The sequence below is a fragment of the Leptonychotes weddellii genome, chromosome 2 (genome assembly GCF_054177405.1).
Source record: "Leptonychotes weddellii isolate Sample4059 chromosome 2, ASM5417740v2, whole genome shotgun sequence".
Taxonomy (NCBI): Eukaryota; Metazoa; Chordata; class Mammalia; order Carnivora; family Phocidae; genus Leptonychotes; species Leptonychotes weddellii.
Genome location: NC_138370.1, coordinates 59,750,415 through 59,766,487, shown reverse-complemented (window position 1 = coordinate 59,766,487; position 16,073 = coordinate 59,750,415). Strand labels below are relative to the sequence as shown.

Genomic DNA, 16,073 nt, shown 5'->3' with positions numbered 1-16,073 from the left:
AAACTGCTAGAGGAGGCAGTTATGTAGACAGGATCAGGAGGAGAGAGGATGGCCAATGGGAAATTGCCAGGTACCACCCAGTCTCTGACCAGAGACCACCCAACCCCCTTAGACCAACCCCTTCTGCAGTTTAGAACAACCCAGTAAGCAAAAGATACAGGTCGCAGGGACTTGTTCAACTTTGGAGCATGTGCGCTTAAAGAAAACCCCTGTTGGCTAGTAACCCCAAGGCTGTTACAACAACCTAACATCATTTGCATTGCGGTTTTGCCCTTCCCACTCTCCCACCGTGGGCATCCCCTAGGCACTCACGGGAAGATGGCAAACAGGAACATGTGCAAAAGGTTGGAGGGGAGGAAACCAGGGCAACTCCAGAGGGTGGTTTAATAATGACAAAATGGGAAGAAGGAGACAAAACAGGCCCCCATAAAACAAACAAAAAAACAATGCAGAACTCAGCGGGCTGCTACCACCCCAGGGCTGGCCTGCTCCTACTTCTCTGGAGTGAGTGTACTTTTGCTTTGCTAAATAAAACCTTTTTCTGTTTTCTCTCAAATGAATTCTTTCTTTTGAGAAGACAAGGACCAAGGAATTTTATAATTCACTACGTGGTAACAAAACCAGGACCTGAAAATTCTTCTAAACTTTAATACTGCAATTAATATTAATATGTTTACTAATTATAAATTAATATATTACATTTGCATATCAGGTTGGCAAATATTAAAGGCATTATACCAAAGTAAAATGGTACTCTTACATAGTTCTTATGAAAAGACATTTTTATAACTTTTTTAAAGCAATAGGATAATAAATATTGAACATATTGAAAAAAGCAAAATTTTGATTCAATAATTCAACTTTCTAGGAAGTCATTCTAATGAAATAAATAGAAAAAATATGTATCTAAAGAATAACCAAAGTGTTCACTGTATAGTAGTGTATAAGAGTCAAATTAAAAAAAAAAAAGTCAAATTTAAAATAATCTTAAAGTCCAACAATATGGCACTTCTTAAACCAGATTTCACTGGTAGAAAACCTATGAAGCAGTTAAGAATGGTATGATCAATGTTTCTTAATCAGAGATTTATGACCCTGAGATCCCTACAACTTTATATAAAAATTTCTTCAAGGGGCGCCTGGGTGGGTCAGTCGTTAAGCGTCTGCCTTCAGCTCAGGTCATGACCCCAGGGTCCTGGGATCAAGCCCCACATGGGGCTCCCCGCTCAGCGGGAAGCCTTTTTCTCCCTCTCCCACTCCCCCTGCTTGTGTTACCTCTCTCACTGTGTCTCTCTCTGTCAAATAAATAAATAAAATCTTTAAAAAAAAAATTTCTTCTATATGCATTCTTATGGGGGAAAGAAAGATGTTCCACTAGAATATCAATGAGTTATAACACAAAAGATTTTAAGAATCACTGATAATGATAAGCAAATATTTATACAGAAAGACATTTTATAGAGTGAAAAAAGCAGGTTAAAAAATAACATATCCTTTCATCTATTAATGGACACAGGGATGGATGGATATGGATATGCTTCCACTATCTTGGCTATTGTAAATAATGCTACAATAAACATAAGGGTGTTAATTAATATTTTATATTATATTATTAAATTAGTGTTTTCATTTCTTTGGGTAAACACCCAGTAGTGGAATTACTGGATCATATGGTATTTCTATTTTTAATTTTTTGAGGTATCTCCATATTATTTTCCACAGTGGCTGCACATTCCCACCAACTGTGCACAAGAGTTCTTTTTTCTCCATATCCTTGCCAATTTCTTGTCTTTTTGATTCCAGTCATTCTGACAGCTGTAAGGTGATATCTCATTGTGGTTTTGATTTGCATTTCCCTAATGATTATTGAGGTTGAACATCTTTTCATGTGACTGTTGGCAAATCTGTATGTCTTCTTTGGAAAAATGTCTATTCAGGTCCTCTGCCCATTTTTTAATTGGATTATTATTTTTTTTTTGGTGTAAAGCTATAAGTTCTTTGTATATTTTGGATATTAACCCATTGTCAGAAGTGTCCATCAAGAGATAAAGAAGATGTGGTATATATATACATATACATACCATGGAGTATGACTCAGCCATAAGAAGGATGAGGTCTTGCCATTTGTGACAAGACAGATAGACCTAGAGGGTATTATGTTAAGTGAAGTAAGTCAGAGAAAGACAAATATCATATGATTTCACTTATATGTGGAATCTAAAAAAAATAAACAAATAAACAAAAAGCAGAAACAGACCCATAAATATAGAGAACAAACTGATGGTGACCAGGGGGTAGGGAGGTGGGGGGAGACTGGCAATATGGATGAAAGGCAGTGGGAGATACAGGCTTCCACTTACAGAATGAATAAGTTACAGGGATAAAAGGTAGAGGGAATACAGTCAATTGTATTGTACTGTGTTATATAGTGACAGATGGTGGCTACACTAAGGGTGAGCACAGACTAACATATAAATTTGCCAAATCACTATGTTGTACACATGAAACAAATGTAACATTGTGTGTCAACTATACTTTAATTAGAAAAATAACATACATGTGAGGTCTCATTTTTGTAAAAAATAATTTGAAATGCATAAATATTAATATGTAGAAAAAGTTATAAAAGCTATGTAACAAAGTATTAAAAGTAGTTATTGCAGTAAATTTTCAACATTTTTATTCAAAAGAAAAAAATCTGGAAATTATAAATAATATAAGCAAACTATTAACATAACTATAGTTTATTTGATTTTTGCTGCTTAGAAAAATATTCTAGGGGGCGCCTGGGTGGCTCAGTTGTTAAGCGTTTGCCTTTAGCTCAGGTCTGATCCCAGGGTCCTGGGATTGAGCCCCACATCAGGCTCCCTGCTCGGCAGGAAGCCTGCTTCTCCCTCTCCCTCTACCCCTGCTTGTGTTCCCTCTCTCGCTGTGTCTCTCTCTGTCAAATAAATAAATAAATTTTTTTTTTTTTTAAAAAGAAAAATATTCTAGACACTAGAATAGATATAATGGGTTTTAAATTTTTAAATCTGGGCGCCTGGGTGGCTCAGTTGGTTAAGCGACTGCCTTCGGCTCAGGTCATGATCCTGGAGCCCCGGGATCGAGTCCCGCATCGGGCTCCCTGCTCAGCGGGGAGTCTGCTTCTCCCTCTGACCCTCCTCCCTCTCATGCTCTCTGTCTTTCATTCTCTCTCTCTCAAATAAATAAATAAAATCTTTAAAAAAAAAAAATTTAAATTTTTAAATCAAATTTGATTTGAGGTAATGATTGCATTACTATCAAATATTAGATTTTCTTTTTTTTTTTTTCTAAGATTTTATTTATTTGACAGAGAGAGACGCAGCGAGAGAGAGAACACAAGCAGCAGGGGAATGTGAGAGGGAGAAGCAGGCTTCCCGCTGAGCAGGGAGCCCGATGTGGGGCTCGATCCTAGGACCCTGGGATCATGACCTGAGCTGAAGGCAGACGCTTAAAAACTGAGCCACCCAGGCGCCCCAAGATTTTCTTTTTATATATATATTTATTTATTTGACACAGAGAGAGAGATTACAAGCAGGGGGAGTGGCAGGCAAGGGGAGAGGGAGAAGCAGGCTTCCCGCCGAGCAGGGAGCCTGATGCGGGGCTCAATCCCAGGACCCTGGGACCATGACCCTAGCCGAAGTCAGACATTTAACAGACTGAGACACCTGGGTGCCCCCAAATATTATATTTTCTCTTAAGTAAATGTCAAACCAATACAGAATACACCCCTTCAGGATCTGGGATTTGTGATTCGGTACTGCCCACAAATTTACCCAAACTATATAATGGCCTCTCTTTCAGGCTTCAGATGAATAAAGTCTAGGCCTACATAATTATTTAATTGAAGATCATTTGGTATTTAATTTATATATCATTATTTAGGCTCAAAGATACACCAAGTCACACACACTATTCCAATCTTCACTGTGGTTACTACATCACCACTTAAAGTTACATTTGTTTTCTGGTTCCAAATATTGTCTTAACTTACATTATACAACAAACAACATGTGCATAAACTTGTAATATCATGACATCATGAACAACGTGAATTCCCTAGAAAAATAACTCAGTGAGTCATATATAGAAACAAGAAATAACAAGCAAGTTCAACCCTACATGAAAGAAAATCCTACAATCAGCAAGGTCTTATTCTCATTTACTGGATCTTCTTTCATAAACCCAAAAAATAAAATTAGGCTCATAAAAGAGGGCTTGAAAAGATGAGTCTGTACAAACCTCGTATATAAGGAAAGGTATTTTTCATTTAAATGGCAATGAGGAGTTCACTTCAGAGTTGTCTCATGAGCCAAATGAAATACAGGAAGAAAATATGTTATCATTGTATATTTAAATTGTAGCCTTTTAAAATAAAATACCTTTCAAAAATATGTTACAAAAACCGACATATCTTCAGAAGAAATGGAATTAACACATCCTTCTAAGAAATATTAATTCTAGAAACTTGTTATATAATAATTTTGATTGCTAACTCTGATTCTTCCACTAGAAACTTTACTTCTTAGATATTACCCATATGATATAACACTGTTAACACTGATCCCAGTTTCATGTTGACAGAAAAGAAAATAAAGATGGAACCGCTACAACATATAAAGCTGTTAGTGACTTACCGGAAAGAAAGTAGCTGACTGGAAACTGGTAAACAATTACAGTTGCTCTGCAACAGTACTTTCTAGAACTGTTCCCTACTTATAATCACATGCATAGAAAAAGAAGTGATTTTCTCATTTCCTCGTTATATCTAGAACAATTAATGATTCAGACAGTTACTTCACATTTCATGAAAGGCCTTTATAATGGCAAACAATGTAAAGAACTAAAAATACACATTTAAAGAGTCAAATTATTGATTTGCAGTCACTGAACTGCAACAGAAACCATCCCATTATTACATCAAATCAATTATTTTCTAGTTTGAATATAGCCTTTCCATCCTAAGTATTTCAGTATATATCCCCAGGTACCCTGAAAAAGTATAAGAAGTACACATTTAATCCAGGGAGACTTAAACTGATCTTCCTTAAGATTTTGGAATCACATCACGTCTATGCTAGCAAAGTGAATGCTCTAAATGTAGGATTAAAAAACATATTTCAACATTAATGAGCAGGTGATTTTATCCATTCAATAACTGTTTAATAATGTAAACCAGAAAAATAAACCACTGAGTAAGAAACAGAAACAAAGAATCTCTGCCCTTTGGTGACTTCACTGTAGTAAAAGAGTTAAAAGTTCTAATTAAGAAGGAAAATGCTCAGTACTAGGAGAATAAACTCCAGGTCCACAGAGGCCAGGACTGGTATCTCTTTGTATACTGGTCTACACCCCAGACGGGAGGTTCTCAAAGTGTGCTCTAGGAACCTCTGGGAGTCTGTCCACAAGACCTTTGTGGGGGTCTGTGAGATCAAAGCTATTTTCCCGTAAGTATGCAGTCAAGTTTTACTGAGATTACTTAATATGTGATATCACAGTAGAGTGAGCACAGAAGCGGACATGAGAATTTATCTCTCTTCCAACAAGCCAGACACTAAAGAGATTTTCAAAAAATGTGAAACAATGCCACTCTTCTTACTAATTGTTTTTACTCTGGAAAACATAATTATTTTCTTCATAAATCATGTTAATGTTAATATGTTTATCACTGCTACTTCTAAATGAATTTGTTATTTCTAAATGAATAAATAAATATGTTTATACTTCCTCAGTTTTAATTTCTAATATGATAAGTATTAATAGATGTAACCACACAAACAAAAGCCCTCTGGCATCTTCAATTGTCTTCACAAGTATAAAAAGATCTTGAGACCAAGAAGACTGAGGACACATGGCCTAACACCTAGTTGGTTCTCAAGGAATACTGAATAGTGAATTAACAGGGAGGTCTATACTAATGTAAGGATTAATGAGCTGAGATCTGAAGGGATGGACAGAAGTCTTTGGGCTGAGTGAAAGACAAGTTTATAAATAGTGCTATTCAAAAATGTTTTCCAAGTAGTTGAACAACTTCTAGAAAATGACTAAAAATGAAGTTGTTCTCTTACAAATGAGAAAATGGATGAGAGCCAACAGCCATGAAAAATTAATGCCTCTCAACAAACTCTACTCGGTAGTTCTAGAGAAAATCTTAGATTCAAAGCTGGACATCCAACCACCTTTCACAGGAATACTGTGCTAACGGAAAGAGGGGAGCTTATTATTAGCTCTATCATTTTCTAGAATTAATCAGTTTAAAATGTAATTATGCTCGATGTTAGTATTATTTGCTATTAAAAAATGTCAAATCAAAACAAAATAGGAGCACCTGATTGCCTCAATCAGAGAGGTGTTCGACTCTTAATCTTGGGGTTCTAAGTTCGAGCCCCATGTTGGGTGTGGTGATTACTTAAAAATAAAATCTTTTAAAAACAAAACAGGGGCACCTGGGTGGCTCAGTCATTAAGCGTCTGCCTTCGTCTCAGGTCATGATCCCTGGGTCCTGGGATCAAACCCTGCATCGGGCTCCCTGCTCAGCGGGAAGCCTGCTTCTCCCTCTCCCACTCCCCCTGCTTGTGTTCCCTCTCTCGCTATCTCTCTGTCAAATAAATAAATAAATAAATCTAAAAAAAAATAAATAAAAACAAAACAAAATATCAAATATGTGTTTACTCGATGATGTTTTCTTTTTTTAAGTTTTTTTCAAGTTTTTTTTTTTGAGAGAGAGAGTGCACCCACAGGAGTGGGGTGGAGAAGAGGCAGAGGAAGAGAGAGAATCTTAAGCTCCACACTCAGTGCAAAGACCCACATGGGGCTCAATCTCATGACCCTGAGATCATGACCTGAGCCAAAATCAAGAGTCAGATGCTTAACTGACTGAGCCACCCAGGTGCCCTTCAGTGATGTTTTCTAAAACTACTCACCCATTATCCTTCTTTCAACTTTCAGATTGGTTAATAATTTTTTGGATATGTGAAAGCATGAGACTCTTCATCAAAGACAAATCGTGAAGTTGCTTAAGTGATAAAAGAAGATACCCTATACTCCTTAAAGAAAACTAAAAATTGAACAGAAACAAAGGTTAACTTAAAACAAACAAAAAAAAACTTGGACTTTTTATATAAAACCCTTCATACGTTTCTGGATGACTTATTAATGAATAAAGGCAAGTTTAACAAAATCATTTCTAAGACTGTATGAAAGGGAACCAGCTGTGAAATCATTCTTCTGTATGATATCAAAAATGCACGCTTGAACACCTAGCCCTGTGGTCTCCCTAAAGGCCAGAGGGAAAACCCCTTGTTGACCATAAAAGGGCTGCCTGCATGTTCTCAGTGGAAAGTATACAGGATCTTATTTACACAAGTATAAATACATGCCATTCCTTTGTGCTCACAGGCACTCCTGAAGGCTGGCCAGAATAGGAGGGTCCACTGGCTCAATGCAAACAGGATTCAAAAAGTCTATGACACTTTCAAACATTGAATGTACTTTATTTTTCTAGCTTATCTTCTTTCATGATAAAAATATCTACAAAGCATAAGATCACTATCATTTAACAGGTGGCAGCTCTAGAAACACTTTAAAATAAGCCTTTAAGTTTCAGCAGGAGGAGAGAAAACACATTTCCATAAATAGGCACTTTTTTCTAGTAACATTACAGCTGTTTGAATGCTGAGGAATAAAGAAGAATGTATTTATGGTCGATAACAATGCCTTAAGTGTTTACATTTCTTAGTAACTTAGAAGGCAAAAGCTTGAAAACTTCTGGGAAACACTAAGTGCACAAATTACCATGACCATTTCAGGTCCAAAAAAAATGCTGGTAAAAATAAATTAAAAGAACAGCATAATGCAGGTACACAATACCTGATATGCATGTGTGTGTGTTTGTATGAATAATTACAATATTATGATTACAGAACGAACAAGTGAACATGACTGTGAATACAGTGAACGGTTTCCTTTTAAAACTCTTAGGAAATTCCAGTATTTCCACTTAGTGACATGGCTTAGACACACACCATATAGATCTCAGATTATCACTCTAAGCGTTTGACATAAAAACTCATCACAAGGCTAAAGTGAATGTTAGCAGTCGTTGAATTTGATTATCTTTTTCAGTGAGTGAATTCCCCCTAAAACATTTGTGCTTAGTGGTCTCACAGTCCAGAGAAACTCAATCACTTCCCCCAGGAACCTTTCTAACCAATAATGTTTAAATGCTCTATCCATTTCTATTTAAGGTTAATTGGCACCAATGGGTAAGATAAAAAAGCAAGTCTGGCTCAACCTCCGGAGTCCTGGATGTATCAACAGTACAGATCAGCAGTGACTGAAATACACCTTATGACACAGCTCACTTAATCTCTGAGAAGCTCGGGAAAACTGTCTCACTGATACCGACTCGAATGTTAGTCACTTTAACTTCCCAACGTAGTTCGTAAATCTATTTTGATAAATCTTGCTGGTCAAAGTGTGATCCCCAGACTGGCAGCATCAGCATCACATGAGCATGTTAGAAACACACACTCTCAGGCCCCACCCCAAGCCTACAGAAGCAGAATCTGTATTTTAACAAGATCCCGGGAGGTTCAAATAAACATTCAAGTCTGACAAGCACTGATCTAAGTCAGTGCACGCAGATTATTTCTTTACTGTTCTCTTGTGCAGCCACATCGTATTATTTTGCTGGCCTCCTTACATTAAGCCTTTTCTTTCTTTCATCCTAACCAATGTTATTTTTAGAAACCCCTATGTGCATTTTCAGCCTAACTGGCCGGACAGATGGGTGAAGAAAGTAAAATTTATTAAGTAGACCAGACATTTTGCTAGGAGTTTCATTAATGTTACCCTGTGAGGTAGCTCTTTGTTTCAAAATTCTACAAATTGGAGACTTAGGTGCTCAGAAAGGTTGAGTGACTAAGTTAAGGTACTGTACCTAACAAGTAGGTAAACCACGATTTAAACTCAGTTCCAGCCTTCCGTAAGTCATATTCTCACACTCCGCCTTTTCTTCCTCTATGGATTCTTTTTATCCCAAACATCCAGACTTTCCCTTAAAATAAATATGTGGCGTCGGCAAGACAAAAGCTCCAGGGTATTGACAGCCCTCAATGACTTCTCTACATTTAAGAAGTGACCATAAGCTGAGCAAGTCTGCTTAGCATCTAACCCAATTAGAGCTGTAGTTCTAACAAATTAAAGCAGCTATTGGAAGCAGTATAATGTAATGATTAAGGGCACGCACCTTGGAACCAAGACAGTCTTTGTTGGAACTCCTGATCAGCTACTTGACCTTGGCCAAATGGCTTACATTCTCCTTCAACTGGGAATAATACCAGTAATTGCCCTCATAGGTTGTTTTTGTTTTTGTTTTTGTGAGGATTAAAGGAATTAATGTATGTAAAGCATATATTAATGCATGTCTGGTGTAGAGTAAGCACTTAATAAGTGTTAACAATATTTATTATTAAATGGAATTTCTTCTTGTAGTATAACCTGCCTTTGTTTAAAAAAAAAAAAAAGCCATTCTTCCACTTAGCTAAGCAGTTGGTAATATTGTTCCAAATCAATACATTTGCTTCCTTCTCTTTTATTGATCTTAAACTCACATACATCGATCGCTTATCATTATTACTGAACAATAAAATCCATCACCAACTTGTATCTTTTACAGCCCTTCCCTGTCACAATCAATTCATACGTCTACTGGTGCCTCGTTAGAAGTTAACAGTAGCCTGAAGACTTTTAAGACATAAACAACAGGCCAAAGACCAAGATGCCTGTCCACCTACAGGTGAGAGTTTGGGGCTTGCTCCTTACAACCCATTCACAATTCCTGATTTCCAGTCCGCCAGCAACTCTTAACAGCCCTCACTGCAGAATATATCCAAAATCTGACCGCGTACCTACTTCATGCTGGTCTAAGCCACCGTGATGGCATTTCTTCCCTTCCTCCCCTATAGACTAACCCCAAGCAAGCAGAAATAATCATCCCTACAAAATGCATCGCTCTTCTGCTCACCTCACTCCAGCTACCCAGCTGTTCCCAATCTTTCCGGGTACACTCCTCTCTAAGGGCCTTGCCGCTCCCACTGGCTCTGCCTGCAAGGCCTTCTCCCCCATCTCCTCAGCTCTAAGGCTTTTTCCAACTCCGGGCGCCGCAGTGAGAGGCGCTGCGGCCCCATCCACCCACCTGCAATGGATTATCGTGCGGAGTGGCTCCAGCTTTCGGAGCAAGAGGAACAAGCAGGCATACAGCACTGAGGCCCATTACAAGAGGCCTCGAAACTCCTTCCGCTATAACGGGCTGATTCACCGCAAGACTGTGGCTATGGAGCCAGAGGCCCACGGCAGAGGTGTGGTGGTGGTCATGAGGCGGAGAGCTGGCCCGCGGAAAACCGCCACCTCCTCGGTGCGGACCACCATCCACAAGACGGCCCCGCCCACCCCCGGTAGCATCAGGCACATGATCCGCAAGCACAAGTACCGCCCAGATCCGCGCCATCCCACGCCGCCAGAAGCCTGTGATAGTGAATTGGAAACGGGCCCGCCGCACCAAGAGCTCCTGAGCACCTGTCCCCCACCTCCAAAGCAATAAAGATGTCAACCACCTCAAAAAAAAAAGTCACCTCAGTGGATTTCCACCCCCTACCCTCCCCCCCACCCCCCGGCCCAGGCCAGGACTTACTTTAAACCGCAACAATATTCTCTAACCTCACACACTCCCTATCTCCTTATACACAGCACTGATCATGTTCTATCATACCAACACTTTATTTATGTATGCTACTTATCTTCCTTTCCTCACTAGAATGTAAACTCAACGAGGTCATAGGTTTTGTACGTTCCGTTCATTGCTGTATCCCCTGTGACTAGAATTCTGCTGCATAAGTAATGAATGCTCAGTAAATATTTGTTGAAAGAATAAATGAGGGGCGCCTGGGTGGCTCAGTCGGTTAAGCGCCTGCCTCCGGCTCAGATCATGATCCCGGGATCCTGAGATCAGCCCTATGTTGGGCTCCCTGCTGGGGTGCGGGGTGTCTGCTTTTCCCTCTGCCCCTCCCCTGCTGGCTCGCTCTCTTTCTCTCTCTTAAATAAATAAATAAAATCTTTAAATAAAAGGAAGAATAAATGAATAGGGGACATCCTAATTACCCCTAGACAAATAAATAGTCTAGATATTCCCTAGTAGTTCAAGACATATATATATATATATGTGTATATATATATAAAATCTCCATAAGGAAAACATAAGACATCAATATGCTTTCTCCTACACAAAAATCTAGATCAAAAACCAGAGATATAAAAGAAGAAAGAAAAAAAACCAATTTATAGAAACTAAACAATTGCTATCTCTTTTCTCAAAGCAGGGGGGGACAAACCTGATAAATTTATGAGTTTGTTAATTAAAGAGATTGCCCCATCTCCCTTAAGAGGCCATGCTCCCTTAATGTGACAGTATAGTTCAAGGAGTGGAAGCAATGACCTTGTACAAATGAAATTGCAGGGGCCGATTGACAGAGCAATTACTCATCTGGCGGGGAGGATGCAGAACAACTCATAATCTTGCAAAAAGCACCTTAGGAATTTTGCATACAGACTCAGCAGTTTAGTTTCAATTCTAACCTGAAAAATCCAATAGAGAGTCCCACTCTCTCTGTTATGATAACCACTCATGAGTTCAATATGACTCCTGAAACCCTTCAGCTCTTATCAGAAGGATTCCAGCCCTCTGCTGCCACAAGCTAGCCACATCTCACCCAAATCAACTGCTGAACACTAAGAAATCAGAATTCATATTCTGCCTTCTTCTCATATCTGGTTGGTAATATATATCATTCCTGTTAGATGCTTTGATATTTCTTCTTGGAACATTTATTATATTTATGAAAAAATGGATAAAGTAGGTTATGTCCTACCTATTAAAACAGCCTACAGAATATGCAAAAAGGAGTACTGTGAGTCCTACAATACTGGTCACCTCTGACCAAAAAGATACAGAGAAAAAAGTTTCAAAAATCAAGAAATTTCAAGTGAAATGCTGAAATGTCTCCGTATCTACCATTTAGAATACCGGATATGTTCTCAGATTGAAGCAAAAATAGTAGCTCTGGTTTTACAGTATATGGTAAATAAACCACCCAGAAATACAAACTGTATGAATCAGAAAGAGGGACCAACCCATTTTAAAGTATACTCTACAATATTTCACCCAAGATGATTTCATTTTCTTATCAATGAAAATTATAAACAGAGTATGCCAGAGCAAAGTTTTTACCTGTTTTGACAAATGACCTTGGTATTATTTCTTCATTCAGTGAGCATGGTATTTCTTTAAAGCCACAAATCCCTTTTCTGAGCAACAAGTGAGCTCAAAACTTGCCAAGGCACTGAAGGAAGAAGAGCTCCTGCCTTTTCTCAAGAGTTCACCTATTTATCATCAAGACAACCTGAACTACGAGGCATGTCAGGTTGAGACCAACGGAGCCCAGAACTGAGGGCTACGCTTGTGTTCTAGCCCTGCTGCCAAGACCTCCGTGACTAAGAAAATGACTTCACCTCCGAGAAAACAAGGCAAGGAGGGCTCCACGAGACCACACTTAAATTGCTCCCAGGGCATGTTCCCCATATTTTTAAAGATTCTGTGAGCCCAGAAAATTTCCAGAACAAAAGTATTAAAAAGACATCTTCCGCTTTATTTCAGAATGCTTGAAACAATCTTTAAAATTACTTTGGTGAAGAGGGTAGAGGGCCAGAATAATGTCAGTTCCAAAGCGGAGAAGGCTGGACGCAGAAACGCGCATGTGCACAGCTGCTCAGGCTCCCTAGTAGCACAGTGGTAATGAGTCATCATCAGGAATCTTAAAACTGCGTAAGGAAAGGAGGTCAGCAGAATGGACAAAAGGAATCGCCCTCGGGTCTCTTAGGATTCTTGCCACTAGGAAGTAAACAGGACAGAAGACCGATGGGAAAAAAATAGCAGGAAGGCACACAAGCCCCTAACTAGCGATCTCCTATTATGGATCCGTATAGATACACAGCTGTGCCCCCCCAACCTTCTACCATGGATGTACCCCCTACCCTCCACAGTTTATACAGAGCATTGCTTTGATACTTCCTTCCCTACTCAAAGCTCCAAATATACTTCCCTACTCAAAACCCCCTTTTAATTTAGAGTTCTCCCTTGAGATGGCCCTAGTCTCAGGGGTCAATGCACTTTGAGGGGTTCCAGACTCTGCAGACAGAAGTTTTCACTTGAGACATGGAACCATAATAATTAAACATCAAAGTGAAGGCACTGCGATGAAAGATAAGAGCAGTATATAAAAAAGAGAGGTTCGGGAAACAAAACATTTATGTTGTTTTGTTACTTTGTGTTTTTTGTTTATTTGGTTCTTTTATCCGTTACTTATTTCATTACTTATATTTGAGATGAACTGATGAGGGGTGATATCCCAAAATGAGAGCCTCAGTCGAGATATAATTTCAATCACAGGCATAAAAAACAGTCTTCACTATTAGTCTTTTATTCCATTCCCTTAACTGAAAGTTTAGTGTCAGAAATAGACTATGGTATTTCTTCCAAAAACAAAATAGTATTCCTTAGAAGAGAATTTCCTACCTGCTCTATACCTGGAGTTTGAAATGATTTTTTTTCCCTAAGATTTATTTATTTATTTGAGAGAGAGAGAGCAGGAGAGCACATGTTGGGGTGGAGGGGTGGCGGGCACAGGAGGAGCAGAGGGAGAGAGAGAGAATCTCAAGCAGACTCCCCCTGAGCGTTGGGGCCCAATGCAGGGCTCCATCTCACCACCCCGAGATCATGACCTGAGCTGAAATCAAGAGTTGGATGTTCAGCCAACCGAGCCACCCGGGCACCCCTGGCATAATTTTTAGTCTTGATTTGCTAAAAGGCAGTCACAGAACAGATGAGCTTATATACTGCAAAGCGTACAAGCATGCAGTCCCAGGGTGAATGCAGTATTGGCAGAAGCTGCCTGATTTCAATAAGGGACCAGGTGCTGGTATGTCTGAAGGATACACTGTACTTAGTCATTATGGTTTCTCAATCCATCAGGCTCAATAAATGTGATCAGCAAGAGTGTGTATGGTCAATACAGACCTTGGATCACAGTGCGCTATAGAAGGCAGCTGCAAAAGAAAGCAGGGTTTGATTTGGGGGGTTTGTTTTCATGGTTTATATCACACACTTGTCTGTAAACAAAACCTGTGGTGTGCAACCTAATGGCATGTTCCAGATGTTTCCAACAAGTGTACAAAAAAAACACAACAAATCCATAATATTTTCTTGATCTTTAAGGCTTAAGAGCAGGATGTACAGACTACACACTAAGCTCTAAGGAAAAAAAAAAAAAAGGAAAGAAAAAAGAAGAAAACCCCATATGGTGCCAAATGTTGGCAGCTATCTTCTTTCTTCCCAGACAAAACTCTTGGGTCTTGTGAAAACAACATTTCTTGCAAGTGCCAAAAACAACATAGATAATTGTCGAGATGGCTCTCCTCACCGACGGCCGCAACAGTCTTACTGCTTTGACTGTATCCACAGCTAGCCTCCGGGATAAACGAAGAGCCAACTTTAAATCTTAACCCCAAAGGGCCACCTTTCAGAATGCCATCTCCTAGGCTTCTAAAAACAAGTCTTGCATTTTAGGTGCTTTCCTTTAGAAAAGAAGAAAAACCTACTGTTTGTATTTGCCCCCCTTCCTCACTGTTCAAATTAGGCTTAAAAACTGCACAGCTTTGTTTCTAGGATAGCAGTAATAGAAGATTATTATAGAAAATTTAGCAAAGCCTAAATGTATTTTAGGAAGCAGAGTATCAACACTCCCATGGCTCCCCTACAGCACCTGTAGATAAAATACTAATAACATTTAGCATACTTAATTCTAGTCTTTCTACATACATGGAAACATTTCTGTGGGCATACATAAAAACATTTAAAATGTTATTTCCACCCGGCTTTTTCACTTCACGGTGCAGGGTGAGCACTTTCCCAGGAGGAGACAGCGTTTTGATCACCACCCTGTATCCCATTAGTAACAACAACTTTGTATAATTCACAGCGTTTCTCATGGGAGGTTTATTAGTCGACTGGCCACCATGGGACCAGTGTTAAATTCACTGATGGTATGTGTAGCTGAAATATGAGAAAGGTGAGAACAGATTACAGACAGTGGAGAAGACTGGAAGCCCAAATGCCCATCTCTGCACACACTCAGTTCCTTGGTGATTTCTTGTTCTTGTTAAGAACCAAAAAGAGACAAGTTTATTTTCCAGTATCCTAATATTAAGAAGCCTTTGAAAGATTCATGATTATTCCTTTAAATACTCAAGCCATTTAAATGTGTGTACAATATAGAAAATGAGCCATTTAATTTGAATAATGAAGAGAAGTTAAAAAGCATTCATTACCTTCTGCCTAAGGGTGTGATCTCCTTGATTAATATGCACACTAATGGGAAAGAATCTAATGCTCACTTGTTTCTTCCTTCAGAGCATTAATACCATTTGAGTTGGTCATTAAGGAGTAATCACACACACACATACACAGACACACACACGCACATACACACACACACACACATACACTGTCTGCGCTGCAATGTTTCTTTATAACAAACCAGCCTCAGGAAATTATTAATGAGGGGTTAGGAGGTTACACAGCAGTTAAACCCAGAAGAATGTGCAAAGAGAGAACTACCTATTCAGAATTGTTGGGGAGGACTGGCAGTCTGAAAAGGAATTCCTTCCTAGCCAAGAAATTTTCTATACTTTGCAAAGCCAAAATAAAATGAATCGTAACACCTCACATTTCCTAACGGGGTATTACGAGAATGACCTCTGATTTTCTACGGAAATCAAGAATGCCACAAATGAGGATGTAGAACTGCTTCTCCTTGCCCCTCCTCTCCGCCATGTTTGAGGCAATATCTGAGATGGTAATAGGTCCAGTCCTGGCAGAAGCTATATTGTTTGTAACTTTCAACTTTACCTACAGGAAAAGAAGGAGTCAATCAGAAAAT

The 16,073-nt window shown here is 39.0% G+C and overlaps 1 pseudogene; it reads left to right on the top strand.

Annotated features, from left to right (window-relative positions):
- The first annotated feature begins 10,027 nt into the window (after positions 1 to 10,027).
- LOC115940341 (large ribosomal subunit protein eL28 pseudogene) lies at positions 10,028 to 10,595 on the top strand (annotated as a pseudogene).
- Positions 10,596 to 16,073: the final 5,478 nt, after the last annotated feature.